At 37.6% G+C, this 20,809-nt stretch overlaps 2 pseudogenes; one reads left to right on the top strand and one right to left on the bottom strand.

Annotated features, from left to right (window-relative positions):
• Window positions 1-11,869: 11,869 nt before the first annotated feature.
• On the bottom strand, window positions 11,870-12,267 carry LOC114043577 (annotated as a pseudogene).
• Window positions 12,268-14,536: 2,269 nt separating this feature from the next.
• On the top strand, window positions 14,537-16,703 carry LOC114043648 (annotated as a pseudogene).
• The last annotated feature ends 4,106 nt before the right edge of the window (window positions 16,704-20,809 follow it).

Raw genomic sequence — 20,809 nt, 5'->3', positions numbered from 1 at the left:
AAGAGATAAATTGTAAAGACCTGCACATGTGTTTACAAAGGTAACTGCATTGATGTAGGCTAGGAGAAACATGATTAAAAAGGCATTTGTGAAATGAACCTGCAAGTTTTAGTGTCTGTAAGTTCCTAAATTAACAGTGTGATGTGAGAGTGAAAAAAACTAATTCAGGACCCTGATGGACTTTCCTTTCTCATGGTATCCTCATAATACTCTCTTTGGTATAATGTTTTTTCTGGATGAGCCATTCAGTTGGGGTCCCTGGGTCTGCTCCTCTCCATAGCTCAACTCTACTTCTAGGGCTAGTTCTCCTTTGAATTTAGGGTTAGCTCTCTTCTCTACTGCCAGAAGTCTTAGTCCTTGCCTCTGTATCCTACTTTGAAAGCTGCCTCACTTTATCTGTGTCTATCTTGAGAGTATGTGTGTCTTTGCTCCATGCCTCAAACTAAAAGACTGGAGCCATGCTTGTTTTTTGTAATGTTCACTTTTTATTGTTTTATAGTTGTTGTTGTGGTTTCCATTTACATCATGTATATTACTTTCTTGCTTCTGCTTACTTTACTTTGCATCAGTTCATGTAGTTCCCTGCTTCTCAGTATACAAACTTTTTGTTGTTTCTTACAACGTATTTATATATATACATACATATATTCATATGTATGTGTGTAAGTGTATAATTAGTATAGATTCCATTACATTCATGTGCTACAATTTCTTTACAGGCTTATCTTTTTAAAAACTTTCAGAGATGTGGTCAGTCTTCAACCAGCCAATAGCCAACAGGCTTCCTATTCAATCAAAAAACTCTTTCACACTTAATAAAGGCATGGCAAGGCTTAGACATTTCTTTGCACTTTGTTAGCATATTAATACTCTGTTATTTCTATTTATCTGCCTTCTACTTTGTGTGATTACATCAGCTGGCTTGGGGGTAGTGCAGCTAGTAACTTTCTTTCCTCTTCCCATGTCACAAGTGGAATATACATTTATAGGAACATGCTTTTACCAATATACAATTACATAGTCTTTGACAATGTATAGGCAATGACAATGGAACATGTCCATGAGTATGTCATCACTGAACTGAGGATGGCTCAGAATTTTGAAGATGATAGAAAAGGAAAGTAGCTAATGACATCTAAGCCATGGCAGTTTCTCCTGCCTCTGTGGAAATACACAGACAATGCTAAGCTCTATCTAGCTATCTATCTGTCTGTCTGTCTGTCTACTATTACCTAACAGACATAGAATAGATACTGAATATATGTATATTTAGCATCTACAGAGGATGTTAAGTAATATATTATGGTGTGATAATACATTTAATTTCAGGCTTTCACTATATGGGCTCAGTGCTATCTAGTAACCTGGGCAGTTGTAGGAATATATCTAAACTTAGTGAAGTTTCAAATCCTAAGCACGTAGATCTAACTGAACTAAAGAGATGGCATGGTACAGAACTGAGAGTTTGTTATCCTTAGAATAAGGAACCAGAAGTCTAACAATGTAGACTGCATTATGAAAGAAGCCTTTTACTCAGGTCTAATAAGTCACCTTCTATGACAGCTTTCATTCTGGGGTAGCAGAGGGGGATGGAGAGAGAGAGAGAGAGAGAGAGAGATTTCAGTGCCTACAGAGTCTCTGGATTTCAGAAGAGCTGGGTCCAGGAATCAGTTGGAAATCCATGTTCTTGTCTATGGTTACATGAAAATAATACTTCTGTTTTTATTACCTTGTACTTAATCCCATTAAGTGCTTTTTACAGTACATCCTTGTTGTGGGCCAGGATGCTTGCAGATTTAAAGCAGTTTGAACTAACTCTCCCACACCTCTTCCCTCCCCACCAATCAGGGATGTGGTGAGCCAGAATACTTGGAACTTATCCAAAGCAACATAAGTTAACTTTTCCCATAGTTAGATTGACCTGAGATTTAGTTGTGGACTCTTTGAGCAAGGAATATTTAAGAACCACTCTAAGAAGGGGCCAAGATGGCAGAGTAGAAAAGCACTCAGCTAAGCTTCCCCAAATTCCTCTCCAAACAACTCTAAAATAATACCTCGAATTGAATTCTGGAGTAGCAGAAGCAACAAAAGGTCAGAAGAAACAATTTTCTGGCCAAGGCAACTTAGGAGGTCATCAGGAAAGATCTGTTTCACCAGGATGGTGATGGGCCCTGGGAGCATAGTGAAGGCTATACCTTAGGGGTGGCTGCATTGATGACAGCAGCAACTTTGGGAGCTCTTAGCTCACACATGGTGGGGGTGGGGGGTTGAACAACTGGTTGGAAGGAGATTGCAAGGGACCCTTTGCTGGCACTGGGTTCAGGACCCTTCTCCATTGCACATATGCAGTTCCAGATCATAGTCACAGGACCAAAAGGGGCAATAACTACTATGGTGTAGGGGAGCAGGGGCCCAGGTTGTGGTTCCTGGTTGGAGAAAAATTCTTACTCCTCGGAGAGTAGGGACCCTAGTCTCAATTCCAAGACAGAGGTGCCAGCAATTATAGCTGCAGAAGAGTGGGAGATGTGGTCACAGTCCCAGGGCCAAGAGAAGTGCTAGTGCTGATGGCTACAGGGAAACAAGGTCCCTTCCTTAATAAAGGCAAGTACACATACCAGAAGAGCAGTGACCACACATTTCCTTAGATCCTACTACCTTGGAAGAGTCAAAAAACCTACGGACCCTTAGAACTAGCTCTGAAAACAGCAGCAAGAAAGGCTTGAAGGTTGAGACAGTGTTCCCTCCACTATGGGAGCAGAACTCTACTTTAAAATAAAGTTAAAAGTCAAGAAATATGCTGGAAAAATGCCCCATAATAAGTTACTATGGTAACAGGGAAGATCAAAACACAAACGCAAAAGAAAACAATGATGTAAAAGCAGCTACAAGAAGTCTCAAAGAAAAATGGAAATTAGATGAAAACTCAAGAAGAATTCTTAGAACAAAAAAACATTTAAAAATCAAGTAAGAGAATTAGAGGAAAAATTAAGAAAACAAATGAGAGTGATAAAAGAAAATTATGAAAAGAGAATCAACATCTTGGTAAAAGAGGAACAAAAATCCAATGAAGAAAAGAATGCCTTAAAAAGTAGAATTGGCCAAATGGAAAAAAAAAAGTATAAAAACTCACTGAAGAAAATAATTCCTTAAAAATTAGAATTGGGCAAGTGAAAGCTAATGAATGTTGAAAACTATCTTTACATGTAATTGGGGAAAAATACTATTAAGAAAAAAAAGAATTCACTGAACACCTCCTGGAGAGATCTCAAAATGAAAACTCTCAAAAATATTATAGCCAAATTCTAGAGCTCCCAGGTCAAGGAGAAAATATTATAAGCAGCCAGAAAGAAACAATTCAAATCTCATGGAGCCATAGTCAGGATCAAACAAGATTTAGCAGCTTCCACATTAAAGGGCTTAAAATATGATATTCTGGAAGGCAAAGGAGCTAGTATTACAACCAAGAATCATCTATCTAGTAAAACTGAGTATAATCCTTAGGGGAAAATGGATATTTAATGAAATAAAGGACTTTTAAGCATTCTTGATTTAAAAAAAATACCAGAGTTGACTAGAAAATTTAACTTTCAAATCAAGATTGAAGAGAAATATAAAAAGGTAAACATGAAAGAGAAATCATAAGAGAATCAACAAAGTTAAAATATTTACATTTCTATATGGGAAAATGATCATTGGAATTCCTAAGATTTTTATCATTCCTAGGGCAGATACAAAGAGTATACATAGAGTGCACAGATGTGAGATGACTATGATGGGATTATTTAAAAAAAATAAAATTAAGGGGTCAAAAAGAGGGGTGCACTGAGTGAAGGGAGAAGAAGGTAAATTATCTCATATAAAAGAGACATGAAAGGAAGAGCTTATGGAAAGAAAGATGGGGGGTCAGGTTTAGTGGCAGGCAACACTTAAACCTTACTCTCATTGTGCTTAGCTCCAAGAAGGGATAAGATATATGCTTACTTGGGTACAGAAATCTATCTTACCTTACAGAGAAGTCAGAGGGGAAGGGTCTGAGAGAAGGAAAGTGGGGCTGAGAGAGAAAGAAGGCAGATTAAGGGGAGGTAGTGGTCAAAAGCAAAGCAGACTTTTGAGGAGGGACAGGTGGGGGTGGGGGGAAAAAGACAGAGAGAGAGAGAATAGGATGATAGGATGTAGGGAACCATGCAGTAATCATAATTGGGAATGGGAATGGGAATGGGAATGGGAATGGGAATGGGAATGGGATGAACTCACCCATAAAATGGAAGCAGATAGCAGAATGGATTAAAAAACAGAGTTCAATAATACGTTGTTTGCAAGAAATGCACTTGAAACAGAAAGATGCACAAAGTAAAAATAAGGAATCTATTTTGCTTCAGCTGAGGTATACAAAAATGGGGGTAGTGTGGTGTTTAAAAAGGTTCAAGAGATAATTTCTGGGTAATTTAGTCATTTTATTAATAATGTTAACATTTTTATTTTTAAAAAAGGATGGTAATTTGGCTATCTCTCTCTTAGAGGAAGACATTCATGGCAGCGGGCTCATGGTTTACATACCCATTGGAAGAGGGATATTCCCAATGTTGGCAATCAGCTCTGATTGGTCAACAATTAGTGAGACAATGAATATTACAATGAGGGGCTGGACCTGAACTTTGATTATGTCATTTACTTCTTAGTTACCCTCAGACTTGGGCAAGCTATTCAAAGAATTTATCCCTCAGCCAAGCTTGAACAGAAGGGAGTCTCACTTTAGATTAAAGGTCTGATCTAGTTGGGTGGAGTAGCAATACCAAGAAGGAGGATAATGTTAATCCTATCTTCCATCAGCCCTGTGCTTGAGAAATAGGACAAAGAAACAGGACAGGGAAAAAAATCTGGGGTCTCCCCAATTTTAATAATTGGCTATTAATATGAGAGAGAAATAATAATTTTTCTCAGTAGCAATCATGATCTCAGACAAAGCAAAAACAAAAATAGACCTAATTAAAAGAGGTAAGCAGGAAAACTACATTTTGCTAAAAGGTATCATAGACAATGATATAATATCAGCACTAAACACATATACACCAAATGGCATAGCATAGTTACAGGAGGAAATAAACAGTAAAAGTATACTAGTGAAGGACCTTACCTTTCTCCTCAGAACCAGATAAATCTAACCAAAAAAATAAATAAAAGAAGTTAAGGAGATGAATAGAATTTTAGAAAAGATACATTTGATAGACCTGTGAAGAAAATTGAATGGGAATAGAGAGGAGTATACCTTTTGTTTCAGCAGTGCATGCATCTACACAAAAACTGACCATATTTTAAGGTATAAAAGTCTCACAACTAATGCAGAAAAGCAGAAATATTAAATATCTTTTCAGACCATAATACAATAAAATTACATTCAATAAAGGGCTGTGGAAACAAAGATTAGAAATTAATTAGAAACTAAATAATCTAATCCTAAGAATGATTGGGTTAAAGAACAAATCATACAAACAATCAATAATTTCACTAAAGAGAATGAGAACAAGGTGACATGCCAAAATTTTTGGGATACAGCCAAAGCAGTACTTAGGGGTAATTTTATATCTCTAAACACTTACATCAATAAAATAGAGAAAGAGCAGATAAATGAATTGGGCTTGCAACCAAAAAAACTGAAAAAGAACAAATTAAGAATCACCAATTAAACATCAAATTGGATATCCTAAAAACCAAAGGAGAGATCAATAAAACTGAAAGTAAGAAAACCATGGAACTAAAAAATAAAAACCCAATATAAAATAAAACCCAATAAAAAAACCAATTCATTAATTTGATTTAAAGAAAGAAGAAGACCAAATTAGTAGTATCAAAAATTAAATGGGTGAATTCATTATGAACAATGATGAAATTAAAGCAATTGTTAAGAGCTATTTTGCCCAATTATATGCCAATAAATTTGACAGTCTAAGTGAAATTGATAAATATTTACAAAAATATAAATTGATCAGATTAACAGAAGGGAAAATAGAATACTTCAATAACCCCATCTTAGAAAAAGAAACTGAACAAGCCATCAATGAGCTGCCTAAGAAGAAAATCCCCAGACACAGATGGATTCACAAGTGAATTCTATCAAACATTTAAAGAATAATTAATTACAATACTATATAAACTATTTTAGAAAAATAGGCAGAGAAGGTATCCTGCCAATTTCCTTTTCTGACAGAAATATGGGGCTGACAGCTAAACCAGAAAGAGCAAAAGCAGAGAAAGAAAACTATAGACCAATTTCCCTAGTGAATATTGATGCAAAAATTTTAAATAAAATACTAGTAAAGAAATCACAGCAATATATTATGAAGGTCATATATTATGGGATTTATATTAGAAATGCAGGGCTGGCTCAAAATTAGGAAAACTATCAGTATAATTAGCATCAATAACAAAACCAATAAAAATCATATAGATGCAGAAAAGGCTTTTGACAAAATACAGCAGTCATTCTTGTTAAAAAACACTAGAAAACAAAGGAACAAGTGGAACTTTTCTTAAAATGATAAGTGTATCTATCTCAAACCATCAGCAAGCATTATCTGTAATGTGGATGAGCTAGAAGTCCTCCAAATATGATCAGGGGTCAAGCAAGGATGCTCATCATCACCACTATTATTCAATATTGTTCTGGAAGTGTGAGCTATAGCAATAAGAGAAGAAAAAAGAAATTGAAGGAATTAGAATACACAATGAGGAAACAAAACTATCTCTCTTTGTAGATGATAGAATCCTAGAGAATCAACTAAAAAACTAGTTGAAATAATTAATAACTTCAGCAAAGTTGCAAGATATAAAATAAACCCACATAATTCATCAGCATTTTTATGTATTACCAACAAAATCCAGGAGGAAGACATAGAAAAAGAAATTCCATTTAAAGTAACTGCAGATAGTATAAAATACTTTGGGAGTTTACTTGTCAAGACAAACCTAAGAACTACATGAATACAAATACAAAAAATTTTCCACACAAATAAAGTCAGATCTAAGCAATTGGAAAAATATTAATTGCTCATGGGTAGGCCAAGCCAATATAATAAAAACGATAATTCTACCTAAATCAATTTGCTTATTTAGTGTCATACCAATCAATTATCAAAAATTATTTTATAGAGTTAGAAAAAAATCATAACAAAATTCATCTGGAAGAACAAAAGGTCAAGAATATCAAGGGAATCAATGGGAAAAAAATGTGAAGGAAGGTGGCTTAGCAGTACCACATCTCAAACTGTAGTATAAAACAATAATCATCAAAACAGTCTGTTAGTGGCTAAGCAATAGAGACTGGTAGCTAGCATAGAGGGCAGAGTATTGGGCCTGAAGTCAGGAAGACTCATCTTCCTGAAGTCAAATCTGGCCTCAGACATTTACTAGCTGTGTGACTTTGGGCAAGTCGCTTAACCCTGTTGGTCTCAGTTCCTCATTTGTAAAATGAGCTGGTGAGGGAAATGGCAAACCACTCAAGCATCTTTACCAAGAAAACCCCAAATGGAGTCACAAAGAGTTGGACACAACTGAAACAACTGAACAACAAGAAAGAGGTATAGATTAGTGGCATAGATTAGATACATAACACACAGTAGTAAATGATCATAGTAATCCAGGGTTTGACAAACCCAAACATCCAAGATTTGGGGAGGAAAAGAATCACTATTTGACAAAAATTGCTGGGGAAAGTGGAAAGCAATTTGTCAGAAACTATGTATAGACCAAATCTCACACTGTATACTGAGATAAGGTCAAAATAGGTGATATAAAGTGTGTCTGATAGGCAAATTAGGGGAGTATGAAATATTTTACCAGTCAGATCTATGAATAAGGGAAGGATTTATGACCAAAAAAGAGATAGAGAGCATTACAGGACGTAAAATGGATAATTTAAATTACATTAAAAAAAGGGTTTTTTGTACAAACAAAACCAATGCAGTCAAGACCGAAAGGAAGCAGGAAACTGGAGATTACAGCAAGTTTTTCTCATAAAAACCTCTTTTCTCAAATGTATAGAGAACTGAGTCCAATTTATAAAAATATGTCGTTCCACAATTGACAAATAGCCAAAGGATATGAATAGGTCATTTTCAGAAAAAGAAATGAAAGTTATCAATAGTCATAAAAAATAATCTAAATCATTATTGATTAGAGAAATGCAAGTTAAAACAACTCTGAAGTACCACCTCACACCTATCAGGTTCGATAATATAATAGAAAAAGAATATGACAAATGTTGCAGGGAATGTGGAAAAATAGGGAGACTCATGTACTATTGGTGGTTACAAACTCATTCGACCATTCTGGGAAGCTATTCGGAACTACACCCAAAGAGCTATAAAACTGTGTATATCTTTAAACCCAGCAGTTCCACTACTAGGTCTGTACCCCAAAGAGATCAAAGGAAAAGGAGAAGGATCTATATGTATAAAAATATTTATAGCAACTCTTTTCATGGTGGCAAAGAATTAAAAATTAAGGAGATGCCCATTAATTGGGGAATGGCTAAACAAGTTGTGGTATATGAATGTAATGGAATACTATTGTGCTGTAAGAAATATGAGCAGAATGCTTTCAGAAAAACCTGGAAAGACTTACATGAACTGATTCAAAGTGAAGTGAGCAAAATTAGAAACACATTGCACATAGTAACATCAATATTATATGATGATCAACTGTGAATGACTTAACTATTCTCAGCAATGCAATGATCCCAGACAACTCTGAAGGACTTATAAAAAATTCTATCCACCTCCGGAGAAAGAACTGATGGAGTCTGAATACAGATTGAAGCATACGTTAAAAAAAATTTTTAAACATTTTTATTTAAAGTTTTGAGTTCCAAATTCTGTCTCTCCTTCCCTCCCTTTCCCCATTCCTGAGACAGTAAGCAATCATATATAGGTTATACACATGCAATTATCTAAAACATTTCCATATTAATCATTTTGCACAAGAAGACTCAAATAAAAGAAAAAAAAAGAAAGTGAAAAATAGCATGCTTTGGTCTGTATTCAATCAATATCAGTTCTTTCTCTGGAGGTGGATGGTACACTTCATTATTAGTCCTTTGGGATTGTCTTGGATCGTTGTATTGCTGAGAATAGCTAAATTCTTCACAGAACAATATTACTGTTACTGTGTACAACGTTCTCCTGGATCTGTTCACTTTACTGTGCATCAGTTCATGTAAGTCTTTCCAAGTTTTTCTGAAATCATTCTGCTTATCATTTCTTACACCACAGTAATATTCTATTACAATCACATACCATGGCTTGTTTAACCATTCCCCAATTGATAGGTATCCCTTTGATTTCCAATTCTTAGCCACCACAAAAAGAGCTGCTATAAATGTTTTTGTACATATAGGTCCTTTCCCCTTTTTTGGGGATATAAATTTAGCAGTGGTATTGCTGGATCAAAGGGTATGCACAGTTTTATAGCCTTTTGGGCATAGTTTCAAATTGAAGCATACTTTAAAAAAAATCTTCTTTATTATTCTTGCTTTTTTTGTCTATTTTCTTTTGCAATATGGCTAATATGGAAATATTTTGCATGACTACATGCAAAATCTATATCATGGATAATATATAATCCATATCAAATGTATAATCCATATCAAAATGCTTGCTTTCTCAAGGAAGGGTGAGAGGAGGGAGAGAGAGAATTTGGATCTCAAAATTTTCAAAAATGACTATAAAAAATTTTCACTTACATGTAATTGAGAAAAATAAGATAAAAATTAAAAAAAGAACTACTCTATGGTTTATCAGGAGGCTTCTGAATTCTTCTGAAAAATTCTTTCATTCTACTTTTACCTAGGTGAAGGTGAGGGTCACCTAGGATGTTTTAGTTAAATTTTATATGCAAATATTGCTTATATATGTACTTGTGTATTTTTTTTCTTTCATCTCAACTCTCAGACTCTAAATGGTCCATTGCATCAGGTTTAGGATGATTTTGAACTACAAGTGAATCAATTAGGAAACATAGGAGAGTAAGAGAGAAAAGGAATTTTCCCTGTAAAATGGAAGATGAGTCAAAAGCTTATTGAGTAATTCACCTTAAACCCTAAAGCAGGGGTGGGGAACCTGTGGCCTTGAGGCCACATATGGCCTTCTAGGTCCTTGGGTGTGGCCTTCTCACTGAGGCCAAGTTTTACAGAACAAATTCTTTTATTAAGGGAATTTGTTCTGTGAAATTTGGATTTAGTCAAAAGACTGCCCTTGAGGACCTAGAGGGCCAGATGTGGTGTTGAGGCCACAGGTTCCTCGCCCCTGCAAATGAAAGAGAAATGTTCCCATCCACAAAGGGTTGGGGCTAAAGGGAAGGAGCATTTCAGCTAGCTCTCAGAAAGCCAGGCATTTACTCAAAAGTTCTCTTTGGGGTTGGATGGTTCACATGGCAAGTGAGTTGAGTATCTGACCCACTGATTGATCATTGAATGGTACTAGGTGCTGTTCTCTAGCATCCCTTTGATGCTCCAATAATTATTTCTCTAAATCACGCCCACGAAGTCAGATTGTTTTCTTGCCCCACCACCTTAGGTTCTTTCCAATCACACACAAACAAATGAGAGCCCTTAGTAGTTTGGTGGTAATAGTATAATTCTTCACAAATGTTCAGTTCAGTCCAGTCATTTTTCAGTTATATCTAACTCTCTATAACCCTATTTGGAAACTGATTTTAAAGATGAAGAAATTGAAACCCGTAAAGGTTATAACTTGCTGAGCATCACACAGGTAAGTGAAAGAACCAGGATTTGAAGCCAGGACCCCTTATCCCAAATTCCATACTCTATCCCTCTATGCCTGCATGACCGCTCTTCAGGATGTTGTTGAAGGAATTCCTGTTCAGGTTTGGATCATATGCCTTCTGAGTTCATTTCCAACTCTAGATTCTATGCTTTTCACAGAGGGATTCTAATTTACAGCAGAGTGGAAAGAGAATTGGAATTAACAGCAGACCAGTATTCATAGTAATTTGCACAATCCTTGGTAGCCATATTAAAACATTTGAAGGGTTGTCAAGGGAAAGAGACTTGTTCTGCTGGGACCCAGAAAGCTGGACTAGGAAAAAGGGATAGATGCCACAGAGGCAGATTTGGGCTTGATGTAGGGGAAAGCAATCTAATGATGAGAGCCCTCCCAAAGTGGAACATGGCCATGGGTAACTTTCAACCTAGGTCTGAAATGACAAGGCTGGATGACCACTTGTTGAGTCTGGCGTAGAGGGAATTCTTATAAGGGAATAGTATCTACTATGTACAACTTGCTATTTCTTTTAAATGTATAATAGTTATGTAAATTTCTTTTCCCCTCCTTTTTTCCTTCCCTTCCCCCCTCACCCTAGAGATAGCTATCATCAAACACAAATATGTATATAATATGAAAAATCATTCTACACATACTTCTATTTCTCAGTTCTTTTTCTGGATATAGATAATGTCTTCCTTCATATGTTCTTTGTAGTTAATTTGAGTATTTATAATAAGCAAAATAACTTACTTAAAGTTGTTTTTAAAATAAAATTGCATTATAATATACAGCGTTCTCTTGGTTCTGCTCATTTTGCTCTTCATTATTTAGTGCGAGTCTGTCCATGTTTTTCTAAGATCATCAAGCTCGTCATTTCTTATAGCACAGATTCTTTTTTTGAAAAATGAAAAAAAAACAACATGGGAAGAGCAAGCACTAAAGTTGGAGTCACCTGCCCTGCATGACATTGGGTGAACCACTTCTCTCTGGACCTTGGTTTCCTTATCTTAAAATAAGCAAGGATTTGGCTAGAATAGGTGATTTCTTTCTTTCTTTTTTTTTTTTCAAATCAGACCAAGGCTTTTATTTATTCATTTCTTGCATTTAAAATATTCTTCCATGACATCTTTGGCCTGAGATTCCTTACCATAGTCCTTAACAACAATGCAATTGCAGCCAACCACTTTACGGGATGTTCCCTCTCTGTCAATTTTACAGAGGCTTACCCATTCGCCCAGCTGCTTGTTGTCATTAACCTTGATCAAGTTGATTTGGTGCTCAGCACACAGGGCCTCAACCAACTTTACATACATGGTTCATCACAGTTGAAAGCAAGAACACAAAGATGGGCTTGGCATTTGTCCAAGGCTTTGGCAGCTTCACAAATTCCATGAGCTAGGCCATCATGGATGAGTTCAGTCTTCAGCACTTCTTGTAGAGTGGTGTTAATGTCCATTATACCTCTAGCAGCAATGCCTTCCTTGGCCATGGCAGTGATTCACGGGTGAAGTGAAAACACCCAGGAGCCTCCGCCTCCTACTAGACTCAGCGGCAACAGGGAAAGAGCTAGAATAGGTGATTTCTTAGGTGCATTCTTGGTTCTAAACCCAGCAATCCTATAGAATTAGCAGGAAGGACAGCTTTGTCTAAGATTACCAACCCTGGCCTGGGTCTCCAAAGCAATTGAATCAATGCAGCCAGGTGTACCTGGACTGCCTAAGGAATCTGGAAGTGGGCAGGAGGAGTAAAGAAGGCTCCCAAGGTGGGAAGGGGGCAGGATAGAGAATATGTTGGAAGGTGCACCAGAATAAGTCTATACATTCTCTAGCAGCTTCTGTCAACCCTGAGATTCTATGGCCTTAGTGTATCTTGAATTGCATTCTAGAAGGCAGAATTGGAAGGCAAGGATCAAGACAAGCAGTGACAGCCACAGTGGAGAGATGGAGACAGGAGGAGCAGGAGGGACCATAAAACTCTGAGATTCTGGGAAAGTGGGTCACATCATTGGCCATGGAAGACAGAGCCATGACCACACCCAAAGGAGAATAAGACCAGGAGAACAAGGGAGGAGGCAGACATGTGAGGAAGACTTCTCAGGATTCCCTGGTCAGTTTATAGAAGACTTATGCAGACCTAGAGGGGTAGGAGAATGGGAGGAATTTTGTAGAATCACAGACTATAAAAGACACCTCATAGATTATATGATGGGGCTTGAGTTGACTGCTTTAGAGATGAGATAGTATATGCTCCTCAGGAAACCCCTAGAACCATGAGGGGCAGATGTATCCAAACTTGCTCTGGAGAGTAAGCCAGAGAACACTCACTGCACGTACCTATGCAGAACATACCAGCTTATTAGAGTATACATGACTTTCCCAAAGTCATGAAGGTAGTAAAAAATAAAGCCAAGTTTTGAGTCAGTCTGCTCTGATGTGGTCTTTCCCTTATTATACTTTGTTACCTCTGATTTTCCCCTTTGTCCACAGCCACCACAGTGGTAAAGATACCCAATCTTCCCTTTTTCAGACTCCAGGGACCTCTCCTTGGTAGCTTGTCCTCACCAAGCAAGCCTGTCCTCCCACCCTTGATTCTGAACCTTTATTAGCTGTCTTTCTTAGTACTCAATTTAATTCAACTATCTATTAAACAGAAACTGCACTATTCTCAATGCTAAGGATACAAAAATAATTAAGCCACTCTGCCTTTAGGAAGCTTACAGTATAGAAAAGACAGAAAAAAACTGATATAAAACAAAGCAGATCAAAAGCTAAGAGTTTTGAGGAAGTAGGAATCACTTCTATCAAAAAAGATCAGGGAAGACTTCAGATTGGAAGTGTCAGGTCGCATGAGCTGGGTCTTGAAGAAAGAGAAAGATTAAAAACAAGTGGAGGGAGAGAAGATAGGCATTGGGAACAGCATTAGTGAAGGTGAAATAAACTGGGGAACAGTGAATACCTGATGGTTTGGAACTTAGGACATAGAAAACAAAGTAGTAAGCATTTGGGAATGTAGTCAGAAAATCCAGGTTCAAATCCTACATCTGATGACTATTCCCCAAATGATTTTAAGACTTTAAACTTATCCTTATTTAATATCACCTTATCAAATATCCCTCCAAAGAAGAAATTATGACAAGCATCTCCCCCATCCCCACCCCCCACACTTTGAAGACATGGGAGGTCTACCAGAGTGCTACCTTAAGCATGTTTTCAGACATTTATGATGTATTGATAAGTTTTGCTGATTTTTTCTTTTTTTCATTTTTTTCTTTAAAATATTATTTATTATATAAGATGGCAAAATCAGAAATTTTTAATGCAAAAAAAGTTATCAGTAAAAATTTACTTAAAAAATCAATTCCATCTTAGTAGATTTGTCACAGTCATTTGCTAACCTGTGTTTCTTCTGAAACCTCTGCCATCAGTGGGTAGCGATGGTGAAAACATTCCCTGTGCCCCTTTGGTCTTCAGTTTCTTGCCCAAACATCATAATTTTTAGCAACATTTTCTCAATTTCTTCTGGCAGAATTCTTTTTGACCTGTTCAATCATCTAAAGTGGATAGTTGCTGTCAACTTATCGAAAATACATATAGGAGAAGAACTGTGACTAAAGCCAGAGGAAAAGGAGGTGTTGTTGGGGAGTGGGGTATGGGGTTGCTCCCAGTTTCTGGGGGAGGGTTGTGGGGGAAGGGGAGGATGGGATGCAGGGGAGTAAGCCTCCTGCTGTTGAAGAGCTAGAGCCTGAGACTCGTAGAGCAGGTCTAGTTTTTGGCTATGGTGGCTGCTACGATAGTTCATGATACATCTGAAGCAGTTGAACTTTGTAGTTTATATGGATTATACCTCAAGCCAATTACGAAAATGACAATTAATGTGACACTTCCACAATTGAAGCAGCCAGGAAAACCCATTTCTTTTTCTTTTCTTTTCTTTTTTTTTTTTTTAGGCAATTGGGTTTAAGTGACTTGCCCAGGGTCACATAGCTAGTAAGTGTCAAGTGTTTGGTCTGAGGCCAGATTTGAACTCAAGTCCTCCTGACTTCAGGGCCAGTGCCCTTTAAATTGCGCCACCTAGCTGCCCCCAGGAAAATCCATTTCTAATTGGGAAGTGATGGAAAGATGGAAAGGAATGGTACAGTCATCAATTTTCCACTCTTTGAATTTCTAAAAGCACTATGTATTTCATCCATTTTGAAGGAGAAGTTGAAAATAAAAGTTTGGTTAAGTCTTTTCTTGCGTGTCTTAATGGCAAAACAATAAAGCTTAGTGGTTTCTCAGATATTTCAAAAGTTCGGGTTGCTGAGTTTAAAATAGATTTCCCAACTCGGCAGGACTGGGGCTCCTTTTTCTGTGATGCAAAAGATATGAATAAGACTCTGCCAGGCAAAAGACCAGACACAATTCATTTGGAAGGACTACCTTGTAAATGGTTTGCATTGAAAGAACCTGGTTCAGAAAAACCAAATGAAGACGTTCTCATTAAGGTATTTGAGACATTTGGAGAAATACAGAATGTGGACATCCCAATGTTGGACCCTTATAGAGAGGAAATGACTGGCAGAAATTTTCATACTTTTAGTTTTGGTGGACATTTGAACTTTGAAGCTTAAGTTCGGTATAAAGAGTATGTTGGTTTTATCAAAGCTATGAATGCCTTTTGGAGTATGAAGCTAACGTATAAAGTTGAAGATGGCAAAGCAGTAGCCTGCAACACAAAAGTTTCTTCTGACTCAACTAAACATCTTAGTAATGCTTCAATTAAAAAATGGCAACTTGAAAGGCAGAAACTTGAAGAACTTGAACAGCAAAGAGAAGAACAGAAATGTAAAGAAAAAGAAGCTGAAGAAAGGCAAAAAGAAGAGGAAAGAAAACAGAAAGAATTAGAGGAGTTGGAAAGAGAAAGAAAATGAGAAGAGAAGCTACGTAAGAGAGAACAAAAACAAAAAGACCGGGAAGTCCATCGAAATCAGAAAAAAAAACTAGAGAAGATACAAGTTGGAGAGCAGAAAAAAGTACAAGAGAAGATAAAAGTAGGGGACAGAAAATTATTGTTAGCTCAAAGAAATCTTCAGTCAACAAGATTAATTGCAGAACTGCTAAGCAGAGCAAAGGCAGTAAAATTACTAGAGCATGAACTTCTGAAAAAATCTGCCTTCAACAACTTGAGGAGACAGAACTCACATGGGTGGAGGAGGAAAAAGAGCAAGCTCTGGGACTCCAGAGGAAAGAGAAAAAACTGAAGGAAAGGCTATTAAATATTTTGTTGAGCAAGAAAATAGATGAGACACAGCAGAACAAGGAAGAAGCAGTGGCATCTCATTCTGCGCTATTACAACCTGTTATAGATACCATGCAGTGCGTGTCTTCAAGCTGTTACTTCTTCTTGCATTCTCTCATAGGTCTGCCAACTCAGATCTGTCAAACAGAAATGCTATCAAATCAGGAGATTAATTTTAATTCCAAAAATGTGAATGGAAACTTAAGTGAAGAAGTCCAGTGCAAAGAAAGTAAGAAACTTAACTGTATTACAAGTGAAAGCTATACAGGAAAAAAAAATGTTCAGGTGTGCTCTCTTGTATTCCTGCCAATAATCAGCAACAAAAAAGTACATTTAATTGTGACCAGAACATGTCCAAAAAAGATTTATCTTCTGCGCAAGACAAATGTGATAGAGAACCAAGTAAGGGGAAAAGTCGGTCCAGCAGAGACAGAAGTACTGAGGAGAGACATAAAAGGGATAGGAGCAAGCATAGAAGGGAAGCGAGTAAAGAGGATGAAAGACAAAGAAAAGGAAAACAACTTCATAGAAGACACTCTTACAAAGATTATAGTCCTCACCGAAGAAGTGTAAGCCCCAAGTAGATCTCGGTACCGGAGGTCCTACAGCAGAGACAGATACAGTAGAAGGGATAGAAGCCCGGGATAGAAGAAGTGTGGGTAGAAAGCACGATTGACGAGGGAGATCCGATCCCTGAGCAAACACAAAAGTACTTGGAGCAGATAGTTAAGGACTCTGCCTTTTTAAGGCCCACTTACAGGATAGACCAGGACCAGCAAGAGGTTCTGAAGTTTTGGGCTTCCTGACCCCATTAAGGAAACTGAGTCTCTGCTTAGTGAATGTAAAGTGAACTCCTTTGTGAAAGGAAATGCAATTACATCGGAAATTTTATTTTCCTTTTTTAAGATTGCATAATTATTTGTGCTTCAGTTTCAACTGTGTTGGTAATTTGTTTTTCATTAACTGTCCTTTTTCTTTTTAAATATTTTGATCTGATAGCTTTATGTCATCAATCCTCTTTTAATCAGGAGAAATGTATAGACTGACAGTTTAAGAATTCCAGGCCTACTACATAAATGCATGCAAAATTCTTGACTAAAAATGCTTTATGCTCTCAATGAAGTCAACATGTACTGCAGAAAAAGGACAAATTTAATTGAGCTTGAGATAAACTGCCAAATGTTAAGTGTTACAAACAACCACAAGAACTTACAGGACATTTAAAAGAAAGAAAGAACTTGCTAGTTTGATTTTTATTTTATATTTAACTGATTCAAAAACATGGAGATGGTGGTGGAAAGATGTGGGAACAAAATGATCATGGCACAGTAAGTCATATATGAAATGTGGGTAGAATTCCTTTAAAATTGAAAATGCAAATGCACTCTATTTTTTAAAGATTCCAGTAAGTGGGAGTATGAGACAAGGTGGTCTGGAGATGCTCCATTGCTTCTGAAACATTGACTTTTTACAAATTAAAATAATTGAGAGTAAAAAAGTTAGTTAAAAGCTTTTGTTTCTAGTACAAATTAGTGTGTGTGTAGTTTTTTTAAGAAGCTGTTTTACAAAATTAAAGAAGCTGTTTTGCTAAATTATTTTTACTTGGAATGTTTCAAATAGATTCAAGCCTGCAAACTTTTTAAATTTTATAATATTTTGCTTCTCAAGATGAAGCTCAGGAATACTTTAAAGTAGTTATAACCTTTGGGTTGTAAAAGGTTGTGTTTATTCCAGTTTGCATTTTTATGGTGAAATAAAAGCCTTTTCCAGTGGGGGAAAAAATACATATGGAAAACAATAGACCACTTTGTTGTTAATGCCAAGGTGTCTTTTAGCAATGCCATTCTGTAATCTGTAATTTAAAGTTCCTTTTTTGCTCTAAATTCTATTTCAGCCCTACCTTTCTGTGTTCTTTGTTCTAAGGTCCCTGTCATCTCTGATATTCTATGAGACTATTCTTTTGGTCCTATGACATGTGGGCAGAACTCCTAGAGGGGGCAGAGGGATGAGGTCCCAAACCACTAAGAAAGAGTGGCTTTATGATTTGGCACAGTAGGTCCCCCCTTCATGGTGGTATTTCAGGCATGCTGAGAAATCTCCACCCCCATATTACTTCTATTAGTTGAGGGTCTCCCCCTCCCAGATCTATCTTGTTTTGAGGCCATTCTTTCCCTCATTTCTCATTATGCTCTAATCACTGAATAGGAGTTGCCTCAGTCAAACTGAGACCTGTTAAAGGCCTTAACTTGAAAAGGCCAATGTTCCCCACTGTATCCGGGGCCATCTCCAGTTGTCTTGATCTACATCTGGCCACTGGACCCACATGGCTCCAGAGGTGAAAGTGAGGCTAGTGACTTTGCACAACCTTCCCTCACTTAAATCCAATTCACTTGCATGTCATGGCATCACCTCCCTGATGTCATGGTCCTCTTTGAGAACGAAGGCCAAACAGCAGTATGTTAAGCCACTGTTATATTTTATGATTTCTATGAATGACTTGTACAGCAAATGCCTCTGGAATGTGTCCCTATCCAAAACCCTGGGATAATTAATGTCTCCATGTGAATGAGAGTCTCTGAACCTTTCTGGAGAGCAGGTTTTGGATGCAGGTAGATGCATAAAGACACTGGCACTTAGTAGATCTGGGGAAGGGAAGAACTAGGGCACAAGGACAAAAGACAAGGAAGGCTGGAGGCTGCCAAAGACAAGCTTTCTTTGTTTCACAATTTGGCACAAAGGATGATGTGGATCTTTGAAGGCAGAAGTGTAGAGGGGAGTGTCAGGAGAGTAAAGGGAAATCTTTCTGTTAATACCTCTCTGCCAGCCGCTGTCATTGGCCCTCTCTTCATCACTGACCCTCCCAGAGACAGCTGAGGCAGGAACACAGGCCCCCTTTGTCAAAGATCTTCCAGAAAGATCAATTCTTGTGATGGAGGGGGATTTACAATGTATTTATAAAGCCCCATTGTGTTTACCCAGCTTTACAAGTCATCCATTCTGCCAAGAGGTTGGAGTCCTTACAGCAACATTAGAAACAACCCCAAACATTCCTGCGACTTCACGATTGCTCAGATAGCCTCTCAGCTATTGCTACAGGCGCTTCCTAAATGCTGAGGCCACAAGCCTATGACACAGGGAGTCCTGGAGGAGTCAGTAGCCAAGGCCCTGACTCTCACTTCACGGCCTTGTTCTCATAGCCTGAAATGGTGAAAAAAGCCCTGGACTTGGAATCAGAATCCCTGCATTTAAGTGCCAGTTCTGATGCTTGCTAGGTGGGTGGCCTAAGGAAGTCATCCATGCTGTTTGACCCTCAGTTTCCCTAGCTATACAATGAAGGTAATGATAATGTTTGTCTACCCACCTCACAGGGTAATCACTTTGTAAAAGATAAATCACCATAAAAATGGCAGCAATTCCCAATGTACACCCTAGGACCATAAAGAATTAACCTTCATGAAGTTAGACCCATAATATCAAGCAAGTAGAGACCTCAATGCAGCAAGTTAGAGGTTTTAATTGAAATAGATGTTCCATGTAAACAGAATTTTCTGGAGCCTAGAGTAGCAGGAAGAACTTTCATACTCCCTTTACCTTATTCCAGCTTTCATTTTTTAAAATAGTATTTTGTGTGGATCCTGGTCAAAGGTTTCTGGGAAGTCTAAATAAATGAACCTCACTTCCCCCTTGTCTACATGAGGTCATTCCACGTCCCCTGATGTAGAAACAGTAAAAACTTTTGTTGGGATGGGAAAACTATAGCAATGCTTTCCTGCCTGCTCACTGGCATCCTCGTAGCCTCTGAGCTTCCCAACCTTCTGGGTTGAACTGTACCCACAAAGTCAGCAGATGTTATGAGAGATTAGAATCTGAGAGATGGAGGAGAAAGGGTTGTTTAGTCATCAGTGAGATAGAACTTAGGGCTGAGGGCTCAGGGAAGTAAGGTCTAAGACAGGGAGGAGAAACCTTGGCTATAGAGAGGCAATATGGAGTAGTGGGAAACACACTGTATTCAAACCTGGGTTTGAAAATGGGGGCATTGGACTAGATGGCCTCCAAAATCCTTTCCAGCTCTAAATCTATGATTTTATGATCCTAGGAGCTTAAATAAGAAGACAGTCTAAGAGAACCCAGAAAGTTGTAGTGGAAGGGTTCAGGGCTTTACATCCAGGTCCCGATAAGTGCAAATAATGAATCCCCTGAAGTCATCACAGGTATTTGGATTCACACTATTGAAAGATATAATTACATTATAATTGTGTCTTAGACCAATGAAAACATGCAGTGTGGATTAGAATAAAGTGACCACTGAAGTACATTCTTTATTTGTACTGATCAGGACATAGAAAATCAGAAAGTGGTACCAGGATGGAGGAAGGGAACGGAACTCATGTACGGTATTATGGAAAGCTCATTAAATTTAGAACCAGAAGACTAGGGCTTAAATCCCAGCTCTGCCACTTCCTACTGATGTGACCTTGGATAAATCACTTTTCTTCTCTGATCCTAAATCCTTTCATCAATAAAATAAGGAAATTGAATTAGATAATCTTTAAGGTTCTATCCATTTAGTCAACCAAGTTCATAGCCTAAGTTATCTCAACTTTTCCCTTTCCCTCATTCCCCTATTCAATCCATTGCAAACCTTTGTTGATTCTACTTCTGTGTTATATTTTGCATCCATCCTCCTCTCTCCACTCTCACAGACACCACCCTTATTCAGGTCCTTTTACCTGGAATACAGTAATAGCCTCTTA

The sequence above is a fragment of the Vombatus ursinus genome, unplaced genomic scaffold (genome assembly GCF_900497805.2).
Source record: "Vombatus ursinus unplaced genomic scaffold, bare-nosed wombat genome assembly UNPS02014770.1, whole genome shotgun sequence".
Lineage (NCBI taxonomy): Eukaryota > Metazoa > Chordata > Mammalia > Diprotodontia > Vombatidae > Vombatus > Vombatus ursinus.
The sequence above is the reverse complement of the archived record's forward strand: the minus strand, read 5'-3'. Positions and strand labels throughout refer to the sequence as shown.